The sequence below is a fragment of the Mobula birostris genome, chromosome 16 (genome assembly GCF_030028105.1).
Source record: "Mobula birostris isolate sMobBir1 chromosome 16, sMobBir1.hap1, whole genome shotgun sequence".
NCBI classification, from domain to species: domain Eukaryota; kingdom Metazoa; phylum Chordata; class Chondrichthyes; order Myliobatiformes; family Myliobatidae; genus Mobula; species Mobula birostris.
The window spans coordinates 44,683,637-44,708,610 of NC_092385.1; the positions used below are offsets into that span (position 1 = coordinate 44,683,637).

A 24,974-nucleotide genomic window follows, 5' to 3' on the forward strand; every position below is an offset into this window, starting at 1 on the left:
CTGGAAGCAATTTGGAAGGCACAGGATTTATACAGTACATCCCAAAGAGGAAGATGTATTCTAAAGGAAAAATGACACAACTGTGGCTAACAACAGAAGACAAAGCCAACATTAAAGCCAAAGAGAGGGCATAAAATAGATCAAAAATTATTGGGAAGTTAGAGGATTGGGAAGCTTTTTAAAAACCAACAGAAGACAACTAAAAAGGTCATTAAGAAGGTAGAGATGGAATAGGAAAGTAAGCTAGCCAATAATATTAAAGAGGAAACCAAAAGTTTCTTCAGATACATAAAGTGTAAAAGTGGATATCGGACCGCTGTTAAGCAATGCTGGAGAGGTAGTAATGGGTGACAACAAAATGGTGGACAAACTGAATGTGTATTTTGCATCAGTCTTCACTGTGGAAGACACTAGCAGTATGATGGAGGTTCCAGGTATAGGGGGGCATGGAGTGTGTGAAGTTGCCATAATTAGGCATAAGGTTCTTGGAAAGCTGAAAGACCTGAAGGTAGGTAAGTCACCTACACCAGATGGTGTACTCCCAGAATTCATAAAAAGGTTGCTGAAAAATGTGGAGGCATTAGTAATGATCTTTCAAGAATCTTCAGATTCTGATATGGTTCCAGAAGACTTGAAAATCTGCAAGAAAGGAAATATGCAGAAGAAGGGAAACTCTAGACCAATTAGTCTGATCTCAATGGTTGAGAAGGTGTTGGAGTCAATTATTAGGAATGAGGTATCAGGGTACATGGAGGCATACGTCAAATTAAGCTGTAGTCAGTGAGGTTTCCTTAAGGGAAAATCTTGCCTGACAAATCTTTTGGAATTCTTTGTAGAAGTAACAAGCAGGATAGACAAAGGAAAATTGTTTGATGTTGTGCAGTTGGATTTTCAGAAGGCCTTTGTCAACGTGACCCACATGAAGCAGCTTAACAAGCTAGGAGCCCATGGTATCGCAGGAAAGATTCTAGCATGGATAAAGCAGTGGCTGATTGGCAGGAGGCAAAGAGTGGGAATAAAGGGAGCCTTTCTGCTGGCTGCCGGGACTAGTGGTGTTCCACAGGGATCTGTGTTGGGACTGATCCTTTTTACATTATATGTCAATGATTTGGATGATGGAATTGATGGATTTGTTGCAAAGTTTGTGGACTATATGATGCTAGGTAGAGGGCAGGTAGTTTTGAGGAAGTGGAAAGGCTACGGAAAGACTTGGACAGATGAGGAAAATGGGCAAAGAAATGGCAGATGGAATACAATATCGGGAAGTGTATGGTGATGCACTTTGGTAGAAGAAATGAAAGGATTGACTGTTTTCTAAATGGAGAGAAAATACAAAAACCGGAGGTGCAAAGGTTAATTTGTGGATTGAGTCTGTGGTGAGGAAGGCAAATGCAACGTTAGCATTCATTTCAAGGACTTTAAAATATAAAGGCAAGGATGCAATGTTGAAACTTTTTGAAGTACTGGTGAGGCCTCACTTGGAGTATTGTGAGCAGGTTTGGGACCCTTATCTCAGAAAGAATGTGCTGGAATTGGAGAGGATTCAAAGGAGGTTCACAAAAATGATTCCAGGATTGAATAGCTTGTCATATGAAGAGCGTTTGATGGCTATGGGTCTGTTTCAGCAGGTGATTGGGGCCGAGAAGAAAATTGGATCAGCAATTATGAATTGGTGGAGCAGAATTGACGGGCCAAATGGCCTAATTCAGCTCCTATATCTTAATGTCAAAAGGCAGTCTCATGATGGCGTATCATCCATATGGTATGATAAAGGTTGTGAGTTTCTGTGACTCAAGAGCTAAATGGATCTGCCAGAAGCCTGAAATAGCATCTAGTTTAGTGAAGAAAGTTTCTCCACCCAGCATACCTAGTGCATGCTCAACAGAGGTCAGAATAAACTTCTTCTGTCGCACTGCATTATTCAATTTTGTTAGATCAACACAGAGCCTCACTATGCCATCTGGCTTGGGAACAGGAACAACGCTGGCACAGCAGTCAGTAGCTGTTCATCAACGGGACTGGAACACGCCTCGCTGTGGTCAGAGAGCAGCCTCAGCGGGATAAGGTACTCTTCTTTCCGTACTCCCAGGCCTGTGAGTAACTCCAGGTACTTTGCCTGACACTGAACACTGGTTAGTGTATCCAATCTTGCAATATGGCTTAGCTTCTCACCAGCATGTCATCCTCGTAGTGGTGAGAAGAGATTATGAATAACATAGACATCTACTTGGAGCGTTATCAGAGGAAAGTATCATCTGGGACTCCCGGTACTTAAGGCATACTCTCTTCTCGCTGTTGCCATCAGGAAGAGGTACAGGATGCACACACAAAATGCTGGAGGAACTCAGCAGGACAGGCAGCATGCATGAAAATGAACACCAGTTTGTGCAGTTTATTGTCTTTTGCACACCAGTTGAACGTGCAAGTCGGTGCAGTCTTTCACTGATTCTATTATGGTTATCATTCTATATGGATTTCTTCAGTATGCCCGCAAGAAAGTTTCAAGAAGGATTGAATTTAAGAGCAGGGAGGTTATGCTGCAACTGTACAGGGTACTGGTGAGGCCACACCTGGAGTACTGTGTGCAGTTTTGGTCTCCATACTTGAGGAAGGATATACTGGCTTTGGAGGTCGTGCAGAGGAGGTTCACCAGGTTGATTCCAGAGATGAGGGGGTCAAACTATGAGGAGAGATTGAGTCACCTGGGACTGTAGTCGCTGGAATTCAGAAGAATGAGAGCAGATCTTATAGAAACATATAAAATTATGAAAGGGTTAAATAAGATAGAGGCAGGAAAGTTGTTTCCACTGGCAGGTGAAACTAGAACTAAGGGACATAGCCTCAAGATTCGGAGGAGTAGGTTTTGGATAGAGGAGGAACTGCTTTTCCCAGAGAGTGGTGAATCTATGGAATTCTCTGCCCAATGGAAGGTACTGCAGTAAATATATTTCAGACAAGGTTGGATAGATTTTTGCATAGTAGGGTGAAAAGGGTTATGGGGAAAAGGCAGGTAGGTGGAGATGAGTCCATGGCCAGATCAGCCATGATCTTATTGAATGGCGGAGCAGGCTCAACGGGCCAGATGGCCGACTCCTGCTCCTATTCCTTATGTTCTTACGTTCCTAAGATGAATCTCAGAGCTGTATACAGTGACATATACGTACTTTGATAATTAATTTACTTTGAAATTGGAACATTCTCTAAATAAAACATTGTTGTAGTTGGTGTTTTCCTCAAATCTACTCCATTACAAAACAAACCTTTTCATCAGATTGAGGTCAATTAGTGGAACATGAAGATGCTTGTAAGAGTAGGGAAGTAGGTTTTGATTTGTTCACAGTTTATGTTCTTAAATATATTTTATGTTATGTAGAATGCTATGGCAAATTTTGCAACATGGTATTTCAGAGAAATATCATCTAGCAATGAAAATAAAGAATGGAAGGAAACATAGGTGCAGGCAATGATATATCGTAAAGGGACCAATTCTTATTGCAAACATGTTGTGAACTGATCAGTGGTATGCTGTTAATGTTAGTGTTCCAGAAATCAATTATTATATACGTCTGCATTGTGTTTACTTCTGCACTTGCTTGTTGCCATTTGCTTTGCATCTTTTTGACAGTGATTCTATTCAGCAGAGCAATCAGTGCTTAGCAAGTAATAGCTTTTTTTTATTTGCATTGCCATTATTTCTAAATTTTAAAAGACAAATTCTCAACTGAATGAGAATCTCAATTATGCAGATTAGTGAGCATTCATGGTAAAAATCACTTCATTAAATAAAAGCTCCCTTATCTCAAAGAGATTGATCTCTGGTCTGACCCAAAGTGATACCAACTATGGTTCAAGAATGAACTAGCAGATTGCTTCAGAACCAATTAAATTTATTATTTATCCCAAACAAAATTACCAGTGGGTGGTCTGCTTTTTCACTGTGTTTATTGGAGCTGTAAATTTATGGAATCTTAATGGAAGAACTGTCAAAGAAATTGGAATGGACTAACTGAGATGCTTTGATCCCAGACTAAACAACTTCTCTGTCAGGATCACACATACAGACTTGGAATTGATCCAGTGATCCATTCTTTGGAACATGGAATTAATGCAATGCTCGTTAGAAGGCAGAACTGTTTCCATGTCTACAGCATTTACTTCAGAGAGAACTCTAATACAGAAAAGATGAAATGTCTTGGACTTCTACGCTTACTTAGTATAGCCTGGGGAGAAGTACACACTCAGGACAACAAAGACTTTTCCGGGTCTTAATTCCTTTTAATTCGGGTTTTCAATGTTTAAGTGCCAGAAGAGGGTCGCAGAACAAAATGAATGAATTTACAACCAGTTCTTGCCGTTACAATCTCAGTTTAACTTTCGATCCACACCCTTGTGTATGAACAGAATTGCGTACGCAGTATAAAAAATACCAGAACTAATACAGTACTAATACGGTACAAATACGGTAGTGGCAATCCTACTTGGATGGTGAGGAACTTTGTATAGGTCACATTACCCAGCGTCGATTCCTTCACTCGTGGAAATCTTTCCTCACCATGTCCAGCACACTCTGGGAGGATCCCAATTCCAACGCCCTACCATGCCTTCAGCAGAAAACAAAATGGTCTCCCCACTATCCCGTGCGTGCATACAGACATCACCGTCTCCCTTAAAGGCACAGAGAACTATTCTAGCATTACTCGGATGGATGCCTAAGTACACTTTTAACGATACTGAATAGGATCCGACAGTCACCTGGTTACATTAGCTTACAATTTGATAATTTTTTTGATATTTTGGTTGATTATTTTTGTATGTCACAAAATATATTTATTATTGTTAACTAGACTTAGACTTTACCACAGTTAAGACTAACAGCTCTGTGGATAAATGATAAAATCTCCGCCATGTTATAGTGTAGCTTTGAAGCATAAGGCTATTAGACATGGGGCCCTTTGAGTCTGCTGTGTCATTCGATTATGGCTGATTTATTTTCCCTCACAACCACATTCACCCACCTTCTCCCCATAACCATTGGCACCCTTACTAATCAAGGACCTATCAACCTTCACTTTAAATATGCTCAATGACTTGGCTACTATAGCCATCTGTGGCAATGAATTGCACAAATTCACCACCCTCTACCTAAAGAAAGTCCCCCTCATCTCTCTTCTAAAGGATCATACTTCTATTCTAAGATTGTATTTTCTGGTCTGAGACTCTCCCACTAATGGAAACCTCCTTTTCATGTCCACTCAATCTCACCCTTTCAATACTTGGTAGTTCTCAATGAGACAGGCCATGCTCCCAATTCTACTAAATTCCAGCGAGTACAGGCGCAGAACAATCAAATGCTTCTCACATGTTAACTCTTGCATTCTAGGAATTGTTCTCCTAAGCCACCTCTCCAATGCCTGCACATCGTTTCTTAGATAAGGGTGTCTGAGGGCGGAGCTCAGCGTGATGGTGCCTAACAGCGACTCCTTTACTTGCATCTTCGGAAACAGCTCTACTTCTATCTTTAATATCTCTATTTTCCTTTTCAAGGTTCTTTTGAAAACCCTGACCTGGAGTTAAACTCTGACTTCAGTTCTTTGCGGAAATGTAGAGGGAGGAGAAGATGGCGGCGTGACGCAGCGCGTGCGGCCGTTCCGAATGAATATCGTATGTGTAACTAGGGGGCCGTGCACAATCCGGATTTGATGGAGACAGCCGTGAGAAGCACGGAGGAACACCTGGAGTAACTTCTGAAATGCCCGCTTCGCTGCCGCTGCTACTGTGTGATCGAGAATCTCCGGAGATGAAGGCCCCAAATCCTCGGCTTTGCCTATTGCCTGTTGCCGGGGCCGGGGTCGAAGCGCTCAGCAGAGGTGGTGCTCGGTGTCGGAGAGCTGGTCGGAGGCTTGGGGTTTTCGGATGGACTCAGAGTCGGACTGTGGTCGGATGCTTCCAGTATGCTGCATTGGCAAGTTGGCGGCGCTGGAGGTTTACCATCTGTGTGAGATGATGGGAGTTCCGAGAGGCTTTGAGACTTTTACTGTGCCGTGGTCTGTTCTTATCAAATTACGGTATTGCTTTGCACTGTTGTAACTATATGTTATAATTATGTGGTTTGTGTTAGTTTTTAAGTCAGTTTGTCATGTATTTTCACGATATCATTCTGGAAAAACATTGTATCATTTCTTAATGCATACATTACTAAATGACAATAAAAGCGGACTGCGTGTCCTCGTAATCTAATCTAATAATCTAAATGGGACCCGATCTCAGGGCCTCATGACCAGCCGCTTTTCAATATGTCAAGGATGCGGACTGGAAGAGTAGCGCACCTTCAGAGTGCCGGATTTTCTGGAGGCGAGCGGATTTGAGGTCAGTGCCACCGCCTGGTGTGTCGTGGAAGCATACGGAAGATCAAAAGCAGTGTGCCCGGAGACCTGAGATTGGAAAAAGCAACGCAACAGACTTTTAACACCAGAAATCGACAAGTTAGACCATAAGACCATAAGATATAGGAGCAGAAATAGGCCATTCGGCCCATCGAGACTGCTGTGCCATTGCTCGTGGCAACACATTCCACAGTTGTTTTGTTATGTCTCCCCTCTTACTGTGAAACGGGGACATCTCTTTTTCCTTTATTATGGAGAGAGGGGGCCTGCGGTATGTCGAATTACCAGTGAACGAGTAGTCTTTGGGATACTGCAAGTCTGTGTCTTTATTGATGCTTTGCTACACGCTTGAGTGCTCGGTGGAAGGTGCAGATGCTTCGCTGCTGGTGGGTGGGGGGGTGTCATCGCTTTACTACTGCTTATGTGTGGGAGGGGGAGCTGGGGGGCGCTTTGGGGTTTCAACATTTAACTGTCATTCATTTTTTGGGGGCACTCCTCTGGTTTTGTGGATGGTTGCAAAGAGAAAGAATTTCAGGATGTATATTGTATACATTTCTCTGACATTAAATGTACCTATTGAAACCAGCTGAAAACTGCTCAGAATACTTCAAATGTGGTATGACAATGCCTCATAAAGCCTCACCATTATATCCTTGCTTTTATATTCCAGTCCTCCTGAAATGAATTGTAACATTGCATTTGACTTCCTTCCTACTGACTCAGCTTGCAAGTTAACCTTTAGGGAAACAGTTGAGAATTTCATATTTCAGTAATATTTGAGTAATATTTTAACTATATTGTTCGATTAATCATTCTTTGTTTACATAATTCATTACAGTTTATATGTAAGAAGTACATGAACAGCATACATTATTACATCTTAAATGCGTGCCTCACCAAAAGTAAAACTAAAATAGACATGTTTGTTCCCAGGCTTTCATGTTTTTTCCTTCTGATTAAACTCTCAAGTTACAAAACATAACAGTAGCGATGAGTAACATTTAAATGAACCCAAGATGACGACCTACTTGTTGAAACTCAGTGAAACGCTTCAGTTTTCTAAAAAGTGCAGCTTGCTTTCTTTGCAAGATGAGAGAGAGGGTTCAGTTTAAAAAGGCAGAAAATGGACAAAATTCACAGGTTCATGAATATTGAGTACCAGGTGATAAAAAGGAAAGGTACGTTGCATCCGGAGTTTCTCCGGTTAGTGGATGATTTCCCTCCACGCCTCTCTGACGTAGTGGGGAACCGCATACGAGGCAAGTTACAGCAGTGGTTTGCCATTGCCTTCTGCTGGGTGAGTTTCCAAAGAGATCACCAGCTCATAACCCAGCACGGATGGAAAGCATGCAGGGGAGCTGGCTGGCTGGCTTTCGTCCCGAAGTCCGACGCTGATGCCACTACGCCACCAGCCGAGTCCCCAGGTGAGAATAAATTTAAAAAAAAGCAGGAATGGCTGGCTACATCAGAAAGGTAAATACATTTGATTGCACAAGAGATAAGTGGATATTGTATACTGAGTGAATTGATCAGTATTTTGAAGCAAATGAAATAGCAAATGAAAAATGAGTGCCAGTTTTTCTGAATATAATTGGTGGAAAAGCATACAGTTTGTTTAAAATTTTATCTGCACCAACCAAACCAGCCAAAATGAACTTTGCAGATATTATAAAAGTAACGAGGGAACATTTAGAACCAAAATCATTGTTGATTGTGGAATGATTTAGGCTTCATAAGTGGTATCAAAAGGATGCTGAAAGGATTGTTTGAGCATTGTAAATTCAGTGATATTTTTAATGATGTATTGAGAGATCACTTAGTTTGTGGATTCATACAAGAAAGCATTGAAAAATGGCTCCTAACTGAAGCACAATTTACATTTAAAAGAGCACTTGAACTTGCTGTATCAATGGAAACATAATTGAGTTGCAGTCAGGAATGAAAGTGAGTGTGAATAAAATTGCAACATCTAAACAGAAACCAGCCAAGCCAAACAAATTGTGCTACTGTTGTGGCTGGGGTTCACATGCACCAAACCAATGCAGATTTAAAGGTGAAACTTGCAGAAAATGTAACAAGGTAGGACACATCAAAGAGCATGTTGGGCAGCCAAAAATAAATGGACTGCACAGGGAAGAAGAAAAGCTAAAAATTCAAGTTGCAGTTTCAAAAAGAGCAGTAAACTGCATTCTGCTGATGCCTACCTATTGATGGAGATGGAAGAAGAGTCCAAAGAGCTTCTCACCATAAGCACTCACAAAGGGTTTTATTTCTATAATAGACATTTTTGGAGCAGCATCTGAATTGACTCGACTTTATCTCTTACATCCTTCACATACGTGAGGAGTAAAGATCTTTACATTATGTCTCTGTCTGAATGTGCAATGTGTAAATTATAGTAATTTGTAATAAATAGTATGTACAGTAAGATATACAACAGAACAGTCAATGCAGCCCAGAAATACAATTGTTCCAGCGTGAATTAATCTTTCTGATGGCCTGGTGGATAAAGCTGTCCAGGAGCCTGTTGGTCCTGGTTTTTATGCTGTGGTACTGTTTCCTGGACGGTAGCAGCTGGAACAGTTCGTGGTTGGGGTGACTCGGGTCCCCAATGATCCTCTGGGCCCATTTTACGCACCTGTCAATGTAAATGTCCTGAGTAGTGGAAAGTTTACATCCACAGATGTGCTGGGCTGTCCGCACCACTCTCTGCAGAGTCCTGTGATTGAGGGGAGTACAGTTTCCATACCAGGCAGTGATCCAGCCAGTCAGAATGCTTTCAATTGTGTCCCTGTAGAAAGTCCTTTGGATTTGGAAACTCATACCGAACTTCTTCAACTTTCTGAGGTGAAAGAGACACTGTTGTGCTTTTTTTCCACCACATAACCAGTATGTACAGACCAAGTGAGATCCTCAGTGATGTGCATACTGAGGAATTAGAAGCTGTTCACCCTCTTAACCCCAGATCCATTGATGTAAATAGGGGTGAGCCTGTCTCCATTTCTCCTGTAGTCTATACGATCTCCTTTGTTTTTTGTGACATTGAGGGAGAAGTTGTTTTCTTGACACCATTGCATCTGGGTGATGACTTCTTCTCTGTAGGCTGCCTGATTATTATTTGAGATTAAGCTAATCAATGTAGCAGATTGGAGCTGTGGGTGGTGACACAGTCTTGGGTATACAGAGAGTAAAGGAGGGGGTTTAGGACACAGCCCTGAAGGCCTCCTGTGTTGAGGGTCAGAGGGGCAGTGGTGAGGGAGCCCACCCTTACCACCTGCCAGCAATCTGACAGGAAGTCTAGGATCCAGTTACACAAGACAGGGTGAAGGCTGAGGTTTCTGAGCTTCTTGTCAAGCCTAGAGGGAATTATGGTGTTGAATGATGAACTGTAGTCCAAGAACAGCATTCTCACATAAGCATTCCTCCTCTCCCAGTGTGTAAAGATGGTGTGTAGAGCTGTGGCTATTGCCTCAACAGTCAATCGGTTGTGTTGGTAGGTGAATTGTAGGGGGTCCAGTGTGGGTGGTAGCAAGCTGCAGATGTAGTCCTTGACCAGCCTCTCAAAGCATTTGCTTATTATTGAGGTGAGTGCGACAGGACGCCAGTCGTTCAGACATGTTACCTTGGTCTTCTTAGGTACAGGGACAATAGTGGATCTTTTGAAGTAGGAGGGCACTCTACACTGGGAGGGGGAGAGTTTAAAAATGTCTGCAAACATACCAGCCAGTTGTGCTGTGCACACTCTGAGTGGCTACCCTGGGATGCCGTTTGGTCCCACAGACTTGCGGCTGTTCGCTTGTTGGAAGCACCAGTCTACTTCAGCCTCAGAGATGACCAAGGTGCAGGTCAGATCGGCGGCTCTCCACAGGGGCTCAGTGTTGGCGACATCGAACTGATTGTTTATCTGGGAGAAAGGCAGTGATTTTGGCAGCATCACTGTGGTTAGCTTTGAAGTCTGCGATGGTGTGCAGACCTTGCCATAAGCTGCGTGTATTGTTGGTGGAGAGTTGTGTCTGGATCTTGTCCCTGTATTGTTGTTTTGCTGCCTTGATGACTTTGCATAGTTCATGGCTGCATTTCTTGAGTTTCTGGTGGTTACCGGCGATGAAAGCTCTGTCTCACGTGTTGAGTGCAGTGCACATGAAACTGTTGATCCAAGGTTTCTGGTTTGGATAGACCCCGCCCGCGTTTTGGATGACAAGGTCTTCGGTGCACTTCTGAACGAAGCTCGTGACTTCTTCCATGAACAAGGAGACATCCTCATTACAAAAGACATTCCAGTTGACGTCATCGGTGCAGTTCTGTAGCATGGAGACTGATTGGTCGGACCAACGGTGGATGGTTTTAACTTGTTTCACCTCTTGTTTCAGCTTCTGCCTGTACACGACGATAAAAGCAGCCTTTGGGTGCTGATGGTCTCATACATTTCCTTGAGAGGCAGGTTACTATCAGCCTGCAGCAGAATATACACTGCTAGGATAATAACAGCCATGAACTCTCTAGGCTGCCAGAAAGGTCTACACGGCAGCACAAGGTACTCCAGATCCAGGGAACAAAAGGATTTGAGGGCATGCACATTCTGCGGGTCTGCACCTCCACTCTGGCAGAAAGCTATGGATCAAGTACTGCAAGGCTGCCAAGGCACTCAATGTTATCTGGATTACATCATTGTTACCGATAAGGATGACATCTCCAAACTCGCAAGATTGTGTTAAAAGGATTATGGGCGCAGAGCATGAGCAACAAGTATAAATTATTTAAACCAAGCATCTCTTACGGTGGTCACACCATTGATGTGCAAGCATTACACAAGTGTGCTGAGAAAATTCAAACACTGGTGCATTCACCAAGGAGATGTATCACCACAGTTGTAGTCCATTTTATGATTTTCAATTACTATAACAGGTTCCTGTCAAACCTGGCTTCTGTGCTCCACCTTTTGAAATCATTACTCCAGATTGGGAAGAAATGGCAAAGGACAAACGACAAGGAAACAGTGAAGCCATATGAAGTGGCTTTCCAATAGACAAAGGAAATGGTGATGTCACACACTGTATGATCCACATTGTACAGTGAAGATCAACATATGTATATATATTCTGTAAGTGAGTTGGAATTTATAGCTAAGCTGGCAGGAGAGCTGTAATATTTGAGTTGCTAATATTTGAGAGCTGTTCATCGACTATAGCTCAGCATTTAATACCATCATTCCCACAATCCTGATTGAGAAGTTGCAGAACCTGGGCCTCTGTACCTCCCTCTGCAATTGGACCCTCAACTTCCTAACCGGAAGATCATAATCTGTGTGGATTGGTGATAACATCTCCACCTCACTGACGATCAACACTGACGCACCTCGGGGTGTGTGCTTAGCCCACTGCTCTACTCTCTCTATACACATGACTGTGTGGCTAGGCATAGCTCAAGTACCATCTATAAATCAGCTGATGATATAACTATTCTTGGTAGAATCTCAGGTGGTGACGTGAGTGTATCCAGGAGTGAGATATGACATCTAGTGGAACGGTTCTGCAGCAACAACCTGGCAGTCAACATCAGTAAGACGAAAGAGCTGATTGTGGACTTCAGGAAGGGTAAGACGAAGGAACACATACCAATCCTCATAGAGGGATCAGAAGTGGAGAGTTTCAAGTCCCTGGGTGTTAAGATCTCTGGTCCCAACATGTCGATGTAGTTATAAAGAAGGCAAGACAGTGGCTATATTTCATTAGGAGTTTGAAGAAATTTGAAATGTCAACAAATACATTCAAAAAATTCTATAGTTGTACTGTGGAGAGCATTCTGACAGGCTGCATCACTGTCTGGTATGGGGGGATTGCTGCACAGGATTGAAAGAAGCTGCAGAGGGTTGTAAATATAGTTAGCTCCATCTTGCAAAGTACCTAGGACATCTTCAGGGATCAGTGTCTCAGAAAGGCAGCGTCCATTATTAAGGACCTCCATCACCCAGGGCACACCCTTTTCTCTCTGTTACAATGAGGTAGCAGGTGCAGAAGCCTGAAGGCACACACTCAGCGATTCAGGAACAGCTTCTTCCCCTCTGCCATCTGGTTCCTAAATAGACATTGAATCTTTGGATACTTCCTCACTCTTTTTTAATATACAGTATTTGGGTTTTTGCACTTTAAAAATATCTATTCAATATACGTATACTGTAATTGATTTACTCACTTATTTATTATTTTATTATTTGTATTTTATTTATTATTTTTTTCTCATCTATTGCATCGACCTCTTATGGGTCCTTTACCTTAAGCTCCCTAATCAAATCTAATTCGTTACACGATACTCAATCTAAAATTGCCTTTTCCCTAGTGGGCTCAATCACAAGGTGCTGTAAAAAGCCATCTTGCATGCATTCTACAAATTCCTTCTCTTGGGATCCAGCACCAACCTAATTTTCCCAATCTACCTGCATACTGAAATCCCCAATAACTATTGCAACATTACCTCTTTTACATGCTTTCACTATTACCTTTTGTTATTTGTACCCCACATCCTGACCACTGTTTGGTGGCCTGTATATTAGTCCTATCAGGGTCGTTTTACACTTACAGTTTCTTCACTCTACCTGTAAGGATTCTACATTTTCTGATCCTATGTCACTTTTTTCTAAATACTTGATCACATTTTTTTTTGACTAACAAAGCCACCTGCCTGTCCTTGTGATAGAATCTGTATTCTTGGATGGACGATCTCACCTGGACCCATAACATCTCCTCAGTGGTCAAGAAGGCACAGCTGATTAAGATGGAGCTGTGCAAGACTCCCCAGCCTCATTCTAACAGCTTTCTCCAGGAGAACCATTGAGACTGTTCCGCCTGGTTGCATCATTGTGAGGTGTGGAAGCTGCAAGGCATTGAAACAGGTGACCCTACAGAGTATAGTGATACCTGCCGAGGATCATCAGGGTCTTCCTCGACACTCTTTGTGACATTTACTGGGAGTGTTACAGACAAAGAGCCTAAAGCATTGTTGAGGATCCCTAGCACCCATCCCATAATCTCTTTGACCCACTATCATCAGGAAAGACTTACAGAACATCAGGACTAGATCTGACAATTCGGTAGCAGCTTCTTCCCTCATGCTTTCAGATTAATGAATACCCTGCCACCATTGAGGTCTCATTACTAAGACAGCGAGCTGCCTACTGTGCTGTTTACCTGTGCTGCACTTTATTACATGCATCTTGAATTTTATTTTATTAACTTATTTATAGTATAAGATTTTGGTTATGTACTGTGTGTGATATATGTTGTGTAGATGCACCGTGGGCCAGAGAAACAATGTTTCATTTGGTTGTATAGATGTACAGTCAGATGACAATAAACTGGAACTTGAATTTGGATGTTAAGCTCCCAGACGTGATCATCTTTCAACCACAACAATGCAACAAGATCATCCAATTTATTTTGTATACTGTGTATATTCAAATATAACACATTCATTTCTGTATTCACTACCATTCATTTCAATCTTGTCTCCATGTAGCCTGAATTTAAGTTTCATTCCTTTCTAAATCTATCTTATTCTTTATTCGACAGACTTCCACAATATGTCTTGTACTCTCTTTCCCTTTTACTTTATCCTTACTTGTCCAAACTGTTGAACCCACCCCTCCAATATTAAAGCTCTGTCCACATCCCCAGTTATTCAATTCATCAGGACCCTGATCCCATCAGAACAGCTCCCTCCTTCCCCAATACTAGTGCCAAAGTCCTGTGAATTCAAATGCGCTTCTCCCGCACCAATCTTTGAGCTGCACTTTTTGCATGACTCATGTCAAATATCCCAGACTCAAGAGGTACTGCAGATGCTAGAAATCTAGAGCAATACACACAATGTGCTGGAGGAGCTCAGCAGGTCAGGCAGCATCTATGGATGGGAATAAATAGTCCATGTTTCGGGCCTAGTCCCTTCATCAGGACTGGAAAGGAAGGAGGATGAAGTCAGATTAAGAAGCTGGGAGAGGGGAGGAAGAAGTTAAAGATTGCAGGTGATAAGTAAAACTGGGAGAGTGTGAGGAGGTGAATCAAAGAGCTGGGGAATTGATTGGTGGAAAAGATAAAGGGCTGGAGAAGGGGGGAATCTGATAGGAGAGAACAGAAAGCCGTGGAAGAAAGGGAAAGGTAGGGGGACAACCAGAGGGAGATGGGCAGGTAAGAAGAGAAGATGTGAGAGGGAAACAAGAATGGGGAATGGTGTAGAAGAGAGGGGTTGTTAGTTACTGGAAAGTTTGAGAAAACAATGTTCATGTCATCCATTTAGAGGCTACCCAGACAGAATATAAGGTGTTGCTCCTCCAACCTGAGTTTGCCTTATGTGGCAGTAGAGGAGGCCATGGAATGACATGTTGGAATGGGAAGTAGAATTAAAATGGGTGGCCACCGGGAAACCCTGCTTTTTGTGGCAGATAGAGTGAAGGTACTTGTTGAAGTAGTCTCCCAATCTATGTCAGGTCTCACCAATATACAGAAGGGCACACTGGGAGCACTGGATACAGTAGATGACCCCAACAGACTCACAGGTGAAGTGTTGCCTCACCCAGAAGGACCGCTTGGGGTCCTGAATGGTAGTGAGGGAAGAGGTCTAGGGGCAGGTGTGTCACTTGTTCCGCTTGCAAGGATAAGTGCCAGGAGGCAGATCAGTGTCGAGGGATGAGTGTGTTGTTATGTGAATGGAATCACCAGAGAGAGAGTTACTGGAAGATACAAAGCAGCTTCTTTATTCGACAAAACAAGGTACAACAGGCATCATACGGAGACGCTTTCGGTGGAAAGGTGTGCTGGCCCAATATGGGGCTTGATATTTATTTGTTAAACACAAAGGACAATTCCATACTTACGAAGTATAGACAATGCTTTCTTTTGAAGCTGCATGTCAACTTCAAACCTTCTGGTTCACATCCATTCCATAGACGCCAGCTTTTAGGAAATGCATTGTTCCAAATTAAGTCCACAATACATTATCAAGGAACAGAAGACTGGTAGCCAAGGCCATTTCCTAAATGTAAATGACCTAAACCCAAAAAGCAATCTAACAAGTGGATAAGGGAGTCCCGTAGGGAGTGAACCCTGTGGAAAGCTGAAGGTGGCGGCGGGGTGAGAGGAAAAATGTTCTTGGGGTGGGGGGATCCCATTGGAGATGGCAATGGTTATGGAGAGTTATGTGCTGGATGTTGAGTCTTGTGGTAGGTGACGACAAGAGAAACCCTATCCCTGGTGTGGCCGTGGGAGGATGGGGTGAGGGCAGATGTTGCGAAGTTGAAGAAATGTGGATGAGGGCAGTGTTGATGGTGGAGGAAGGGAAACAATTTTCTTTGAATTATCTTTTTGTTCTGTGTTTTGAATAACTTTAATCCTAGCTCAATATTTATATGACATCAACATTGCAAGATGTCAGCTTGGCATGGCATATTGTAAGCATTCCTCACCAGGCAAATGACATTTAGTATTATGTTATTGCTGAATTAATAGCTATTGTCTCTTGCACATCCTCCTTGGAGAAATAATCAGAAACATCAGTCTTTCAAAAGCAACTCACAGTTACATAGTTTAGGTCGAGTGTCTCTATAAATGATTCAAATAAAGAGATACTATGGAGCTGAATGATCTTGAAAGGTTCACTACTGCAAATTGAATGAGCTGCTATTGGCATAGTTGAAGAGATTTTGACACAGTCCTATACACTATGAGTCTTTTCAATTTTCTTTGTGAATCCCAAACTTCAATTTTCTTGTGTATTCAGTTCCTGACATGCCCTTAACATTTTAACTTCCTTCACCACTTAAATATTTGAACGTTATCCACCCCAAGATCCTGTGATCAGTCCAACCCAAGACTACCGGTCATATGTGCATGGTGAGATTTTAGTATTGGTCCCTTGATTCTGATTCTCCTGTATTCCAGTCAATTCATTTAATTGTTCACATTAATATCAATGCCCAAAGAACCGAAAAATAGAAATATAAAAATACAGAGCAGGAACAGACCATTCCTAAACTTGACCCTTACTAATTTTTATTAATACACCGTAAAAAGAATCCTTTCTGGATGCATCACAGATTGCTCTGCACATGACCGCAAAAAATTGCAGAGAGTTGTAGACGCAGCTCAGCACATCACAGAAACTATCCTGCTATCCACTTCTGTTTTCACTTCTTCTTCCTTCAGTAAAGCAGGAACATAATCAAATACCCCACTCAATCTAGACATCCTCTCTTCTCCCTTCTTCCATCAGGTAGAAGATACAAAGGCCTGAAATAGTGTACCACCAGGCTCAAGGACAATTGTCCTGCAGTTATAAGAACATTGAATGGTCCCCGATTACAATAAGATGGACTCTTGACTTCACAATCTAGCGTTGCGATCTTGCACCATATTATGTACTTGTATCACACTTTCTCTGTAGTTAATACACTTAGTTCTGCTTCTGTGATATTTTTATCATGTTGTCCCTCATGGGACTATGTAATGACCTGATTTGTTTGAACAGTATGCAAGACAAGCTTTTCACTATATCCCAGTACACGTGACAATAACAAACACGAATAATGGAGGAACCCAGCAAGTCAGGCAACATCTATGGAGAGGAATGAACAATTGATATTTTGGGCTGAGACTCTTCACTAGAACTTGACGTTTCATTCCGAGATCCTTTCCAGCATCTGTAGAATCACTTATGTTTATGACATGTGGCAATAAACCAATTCCATGTTCAATTCTCTCTTCTTTATCTGTCAGTCAGTTTTCTATTTATGCTATTATATTTCTCCCAATCCTATGTGCTTTTGTTTTGCACAACAAGTCTGTGGGACTTTACAAAATGCCAATTGAAAGTTCTAATGTACATTAACTGGCTTTCTCCCATCCACTCAACTTGTTACTTCCTCACAAAGCTCCAATAAATTAGTTAAGTACGACTTCTGTTTCATAATTTCATAATGCAATTCTCTAATCCTCCTAATTTTATCCAAGAGTAGCTAGCAGTCTAGTATTTTTCCTATTATTGATGGTAGACGAAGTGTCGGCAAAACTATGTTTTTCCTCTCTTTCTCTCCTTTTTTAAATAGTGAAGTTACATTTGCCACCCTTGAATATGTTGGAACTGCCCCAGAGTTTAAGGAATTCTGAAATTTGGAGCCAGTGTGTCCAGGGCCACTTCATTCAGTGTCCTGTTATGTAGATTGTCAGATCCTTTGTCTTCACACTGAAATGTTGATTCTAGTTCTCTTCTCATAGATGCAGCCTGGCTCACTGAATGTTTTCAATATCTTCTGTTTTCATTTCACATTTTCAGCATTAACAACTTTGGAATTTAATTCTCCTCAACACGAGTTCCTTGTTGAGTTCAAATTAGGAGAATCACGGGAGCAGAAGTGTATAATGAACCCTGGAATGTTAGCCCATTTGAAAAGGATATATACCGTATTTCAGGCCATCTACCAGAAATTCATTGTAACTGTGCTAGTCCTCCCATTCTGAGAATGTGACCCCAATAATTTAATTTCAATCTTAATTAATTCAATAATTAATATTTTAATGAAGGCAACTTTTAAGAAGTGAGTAACATTTATTAGAGAAGTGTGGGAAAGAATCTGAAACCTGATATTTTGATAATTGTTAGCATCAGCACTCCTGCTTTCCTAAGTCTAAACTTCTTCAAACTCAATAATCATGCATCGAGTGTGATTAAAACTCAGTAATATTATCACATGCAAAATCGTGGGTACTAGTATGAAAAATTATGCTTCCTGCTGTTTTCAGATAGGACACTTCCATTCTTAAGGGGGTCTCTTTTATTTTTAAGAAATGGATGATAATGAAAAAAATTAAAGAAACATAAATGCAAATCTTTCTCCAATTTCTTTTTCAGAATTTGAGAAAAGAATTCCTCATTTTCAATAGTAGCATATTTTCCTGTCAAATTCATCTCCTAACTAGTGTTTATAAATTAAATTTTTCCAATAAACTATTAAATTTCCAACTCTTGAATTTTTTTTGTAAAGATCCCATCACCTTGTTTCATCATTCATAATTTAAAAAAGCTTTCTAATAAGTGATACAAACTGCAAGTATAAATGATAAATGTAGATAACAAGAGAAACTAAAACTAACATTGGATTAAAAGGTGAGATTTATGACTGTTGTTGGCATATTGAAACGAGTTTAAGGAATTAGGCAATGTTAATGGACGTGCAAGAGAATTGGTTACAGAGAAATAAGTGCAGAAATGGGAATAAGAACTGGAATAGAGCTAAATGGCCAACTCCATGTCACAAGGAAATATGATAAGCATGAAATTTTAATGTGACTAAAATGGAAAAAGGTAAAAAAAAAAAGTAGTGTAAGTATGAACTTGAAAAGTTCATTGAATACTGATAAGTAAATACTTCTACAGATATAAAAATAGTCAGTGGTAACAAAAATCTTCCGCCTCATTTGGAGATGGAAGAAATTATAATGTGTATCAGAAAATTTGAAGAGCCATGAAACGAATACTTCATGATGGTTTTCATTGTAGAGGATAAAAAGTGATTTGAAAACAATGGCTTCAGTGGAAATGAAGAGCATAAAATTAATTTTAAAGACATTATTATGGTCAAAAACTGGCAGATTAGAATATTTAACCAGCTATGCTTCTACTTAGAGTATGAAAAGTTGCTATAGGGTTAGTGAACGCACTTATTCTTTCAGAATTTCCCAGACTGTTGAAAAACCCCTGGATTAGAAGATACCGTACGTGACTCTGCTTTCAAAGAGGCAAAGAGGGAAAAGAAAACCAATGGTAGGGTAAGTGCTAATTGACATATAACAAGTGACAGAGAAATTCAATTCAATTGTCTGGAACTAACACTGATTTTCAGAAAGAAAAATTGACTGATGTTAAAACCAAAGGGAAATACCATGTTTTTAGATTTTCAAAGAGATACACAATGTCAGGGCTCACAGTATGGGCGATTGTATGAATTGAACATTTACTTATTTGTTCATTTTTTTCATTTTACAGAATATGGCAGCTCTGCCTATCATATTTATTGTCCATCCTACTTCCTTGATAGACTGGCTTGCTAGGCCAGTTCGGATGGCATCCACAGTGATATCTCTGGAGTCACTTATAGCTAGAACAGACAGACCTCCGTCCCTGTAGGAATCACAGGGTTTTAGATAACAAACCCTCACTAGCAATTAGTTTTTGTGAAACAATAACCAGACAGTTAACTGACTTGAAATTCCATAATTGCCATATTGGGATTTGTCATGAGGTCACAAATTATTTATCAGTGCTACTGGATTACTGAAGTAGTACAATGAGCAGACACCAGACAGTGGGTAAAATGGGTCACTTTTAGATGGGCTTGCTGTAACTAGTAGATTGTTTCAAGTATGCTTGGGCCTCATCTACCTAAAAATCATATTGATAACTTAGATCAGTAGTGTGCGTACTGTATTGATTTTTTGTGAGGACACAAAGTCGCTGCTTTGGCCCTGACTAATTTAAGTGAAGACTGAAGGAGATAAGATATAATTTGGAGGAATGTAAAGGAAAATTAGAAAAGAATGGCATACTTTTCAAATGGTGAGAGATTGGGAAGTACTTGCATTTGGAGTGACCTCTGCCCTTGTACAAGAAGTTAGCAAACTGGTACATTGGCAAGAAATTAATGTAAATTTTTGAAGATTAAGGGTAAAAAAGATTTCTTGCAAAGATGAAGATCTATGCTGAGAGCATTTATGAAACTATATCAAGTCTAATGGAGGAAAAATGCTAGGAGGAACATAATGAAGGTCCATTAAATGAAGTCCTTTGACAGTAATTTTGTAGGTTGTATTTATATTCTCCAGGAAATAGAAGAAATATGATTGAAAGATTTTTAAATCTGTGGATTTTGGCAAGGTTGATACTGGATAATGATTTGCCTGGCAGGGGTTTCTAGAGTTATTTAGAGTTTCAGGAAAAGGAATCAATCATGTAGGACAGAGATGTAGAGAAGTTTTTAAAATTATCATTGGAATTACCCACACTACAAAGCCATAGATATTTAGGCTTTGATTATATTCCACTCAGAGATCAGTAATATTGGATATTTCCTGGACAAAGATGTTTTTTTGAGAAGGTCATGTTGAGGCGAAAGATCTGGGGCAGGAGTCTGGGATCGCATCCCGGGGCGGGTACTCAGGATGTGCGTGGGAATTTCTGGAGTGCCTAAGGGAAAACTGAGCCCCTGAGGAGAGTGGCCGAAGAGATCTGCAGCTTTGTCATCTCTGAGTACGCAGGTGTTTCCAACAAGTAGACAGTCGCAAGGCCACGGGACTGGATTGCACCCCAGGGCGGGTACTCAGGATATGCGCAGCACAACTGGCAGGTGTGTTTACAGACATTTTTAATCTCTCCTTCTCCCAGTGTAGAGTGTCCTCTTGCTTCAAAACATCCATCATTGTTCCGGTACCTAAAAAGACCAAGGTGACATGTCTGAATGACTGGCGTCCTGTCACACGCACCTCAATAATATGCAAATGCTTTGGGAGGCTGGTCAGGACTACATCTGCAGCATGCTAACACCCACCCAGGACCCCCTACAATTCGCCTGCTGACACAACCGATCGACAGATGATGCAATAGCTACAGCTCTACACACCTGGAGAAGAGGATGCTTATGTGAGAATGCTGTTCTTGGACTACAGTTCAGCATTCAACATGATAATTCCCTCCAGGGTCAACAAAAAGCTCAGAGACATCGGCCTTCACCCTGCCTTGTATAGCTGGATCCTGGACTTCCTGTCAGATCACCAGCAGGTGGTAAGAATGAGCTCCCTCACCTCTGCCCCTCTGACCCTCAACATAGGTGTCCCTCAGGGCTGTGTACCAAGCCCCCTCCTTTACTTTCTGTATATCCATGACTGTGTCTCCACCCACAGCTCAAATCTGCTAATTAAATTTGCTGACTACACCACACTGATTGGCCTAATCTCAAATAGTAATGTAGCGGCTTACAGGAAAGAAGACATCACAAGAGACCAACATCTCCCTCAATGTCGCAAAAACAAGGGAGCTGGTTGTGGACTACAGGAGGAATGGAGACAGGCTAGCCCCTATTGACGTCAATGGATCTGGGGTTGAGAGGGTGCACAGCTTTAAGTTCCTCAGTATAAACATCACCGAGGATCTCACGTGGTCTGTACATAACGGCTCTGTAGGAAAAAGGCACAACAGTGCCTCTTTCATCTCAGACCGTTGAAGGTTTTGTATGGGCCCCCAAATCCTAAGAACTTTCTACAGGGGCACAATTGAGAGCATCCTAACTGGCTGCATCACTGCCTAGTATGGGAACTGTATCTTTCTCAATCAAGGACTCTGCAGAGAGTGGTGCGGACAGCCCATCGCATCTGTAGATGTGAACTTCCCACTATTCTGGACAGTTACAAAGACAGGTGTGTAAAAAGGGCCCAAAGGATCATTGAGGACTGGAGTCACCACTACCACAAACTGTTCCAGCTGCTACTATCCAGGAAACGGTACCACAGCATAAAAGCCAGGAGCAACAGTCTCCGGGACAGCTTCTTCCAGTAGGCCATCAGACTGCTTATTTCATGCTGACGCAACTGTATTTCTATGTTATATTGACTATTCTGTTGTACATAATATTTATGATAAATTACTATAAATTGCACATTGCACATTTAGACGGAGGCGTAATGTGAAGGTTTTTGCTCCTCATGTACATGAAGGATGTAAGTCAATTCAATTTAAATTAAGATGGCTTTTTAGAGAAGCTTCTGCTTGAGCCCACGAGAGGATCAGCTATTCTGAATTGGGTGTTGTGCAATGAACCAGAATTGATTAGAGAGCTTAATGTAAAAGAACCCGCAGGGGTAACTGATCATAATATGCTTGAATTCACCCTGGAAGTTGAGGAGGAGAAGCTGAAATCAGATGCATCAATATTACAGTGGTGTAAAGGGAATTACAGAGGCATGAGAGAAGAGCTGGCCAGAATTGACTGGAAAAGAACACTGGCAGAGATGATGGCAGAGAGGTAATGGCTGGGATTTCTGGAAGCAATTCAAAAGGCACAGGATATATACATCCCAAAGAAGAAGAAGTATTCCAAAGGAAAGGTGACACAGCAGTGGCTCACAAGAGAAGTCAAAGCCAACATAAAATCAAAGGAGAGGGCATATAATAGATCAAAAATTAGTGAGAAATTAGAGGATTGGGAAGCTATTAAAAACCAACAGAAGGCAACTAAAACGGTCATTAAGAAGGTTTAGATGGCATACAAAAGTAAGCTAGCCAATAATATTAAAGAGGATACCAAAAGTTTCTTCAAATATATGAGAGGTGAAAGTGGATATTGGACTACTGGAAAATGATGCCGGAGAGGTAATAATTGGGAACAATGAAATAGCAGATAAACTGAATAAGTATTTTGCATCTGTCTTCATTGTGGAAGACACTAGCAGTATTGTGGCACTTCCAGGTGTCAGGGTTCATGGAGTGTGTGACATTACATAACTTCTTGGATTCTTTGGAAACTGGAAGGTTGGAAGGGAGATAAGTCACCTGCACCAGATGGTGTACATCTAGGTTTCTGAAAGAGGTGGCTGAAGATGTTGTGGTGGCATAAGTTATGATCTTTCAAGAATCACTAGAATCTGGAATAGTTCCAGAAGACTAGACAATTGCAAATGTCACCCGACTCTTCAAGAAGGGAGAGAGGCAGAAGAAAGGAAACTATAGGCCAGTTAGTCTGACCTCAGTGGTTGTGAAGATATTGGAGTCAAATATTAAGGATGAAGTCGCAAGGTACTTGGAGGCAAGTGATAAAATGGGCTGTAATCAGCATAGTTTCCTCAAGGGAAAATCTTGCCTGACGAATCTGTCAGAATTCTTTGAAGAAATAACAAGCAGGGTAGACAAAGGAGAATTGGTTGATATTGTGATCCTGTTCAGACGGCCTTTGACAGGGTGCACCACATGAGGCTGCTTAACAAGCTACATTACAGGAAAGACACTAGCCTGGATAAAGCAGTGGCTGATTGGCAGGCAGCAAAGTGTGGGAATAAAGGGAACCTTTGCTGGTTGGCTGCTAGTGATGAGTGGTATTCCACACTGGTTTGAGTTGGGACCTCTATTATTTTATGTTGTATGTCAATGACTTGGATGATGGAATTGAAAACTTTGTTGCCAAGTTTGCAGATGATGTGAAGATAGGTGAAGAGGCAGGTAGTTTTGAGGAAACAGGGAGGCTACAGAAGGACGTAGACAAATTAGGAGAATGGGCAAAGAAATGGCAGATGGAATACAGAGTCGGGAATGTATGGTCATGCACTTTGGTAGACTAAATGAAAGGGTTGACTATTTTCTAAATGGAGAGAAAATACAAAAATAAATGAGGTGTAAGGGACTTGGGAGTCCTTGTGCAGGATTCTCAAAAGGTTAATTTGCAGGTTGATTCTGTGGTGAGGAAGGAAAATGCAATATTCACATTCATTTCAAGAGGACTAGTATATAGAAGGAAGGATTTGATGTTGAGACTTTATAAAACTCTGGTGAGGTCTCACTTGGAGTATTGTGAGCATTTTGGCCCCCTTATCTTAGAAAGGATGTGCTGAAACTGGAGAGGGTTTAAAGAGGGTTCACGAAAATTATTCCAGGATTGAATGGGTTGTCATATGAAGAGTGTTTGATGGCCTTGGGACAGTAATCACTAGAATTCAAGGCAGAGGTTAATAGATTCTTGATTGGTCATGGCATGAAGGAATATGGGGAGAAGGCAGGAGACTGGGACTGAGAGGAAAATTGGATCAGACATGATGAAATGGCGGAGCAGACTCAATGAGCCAAATGGCCTAATACTGCTCCTTTATCTTATGGTCTTATCTTATTGAATTATTGAATGAACCAGTAGCCTTAACTGATAAAGTGACCTATTCCTGCTCCTCTTTCTTATATTCTTACCGTATTAATCTTTGTAATATAAATTTGCTTGGTTAATGTTGAGTGTGACTGTTAGGTGTTGTGTGTTATGCTTATCCCCAAAAGTAAGATTTTTTGCTTTGAAATTCAGGGAGATAACATTCCTTGGAGTTAAAAATGACTGTGTTGATAGTGTCTGGTGCGAATGTTTTGATGTAGGCACAGACGTAGAACGTATTACAGAAAACTCAGCAGCAAAAACAGCACAGGTTTCCCCGCTATCCGAAGGTAAAGTGTTCCTATGAAACAGTTCGTAAGCCGGAATGTCATAAAGTGAAGAAGCAATTACCATTTATTTATATGGGAAAATTTTGTGAGCGTTCACAGACCCAAAAATACCCTACCAAATCATACCAAATAACTCATAAAACCTAAAATAACAGCAACATATAGTAAAAGCAGGAATGATATGATAAATACACAGCCTATATAAAGTAAAAGTACTTTTACACAATCATTGCCTGAACTGTTCTCCGTAGCGAAATTCTCACGCAAGTGCTGTTGGCAGAAACACGGTGCAAGCGCTCTCCAGTAACCTTTAAGCTATGAAGCTGCCAAATCATACCAAATAACACATAAAAATACACAGCC

The 24,974-nt window shown here is 41.2% G+C and overlaps 1 long non-coding RNA gene across 1 annotated transcript in view; it reads left to right on the forward strand.

Annotated features, from left to right (window-relative positions):
* Positions 1 to 24,974, forward strand: part of LOC140210864 (uncharacterized) — a 95,619-nt gene that overhangs the window by 49,568 nt on the left and 21,077 nt on the right. The window contains exon 3 of the long non-coding RNA XR_011889315.1: positions 19,100 to 19,195. This is a non-coding gene — a long non-coding RNA (uncharacterized lncRNA). The remainder of the gene's footprint in view (positions 1 to 19,099; positions 19,196 to 24,974) is intronic.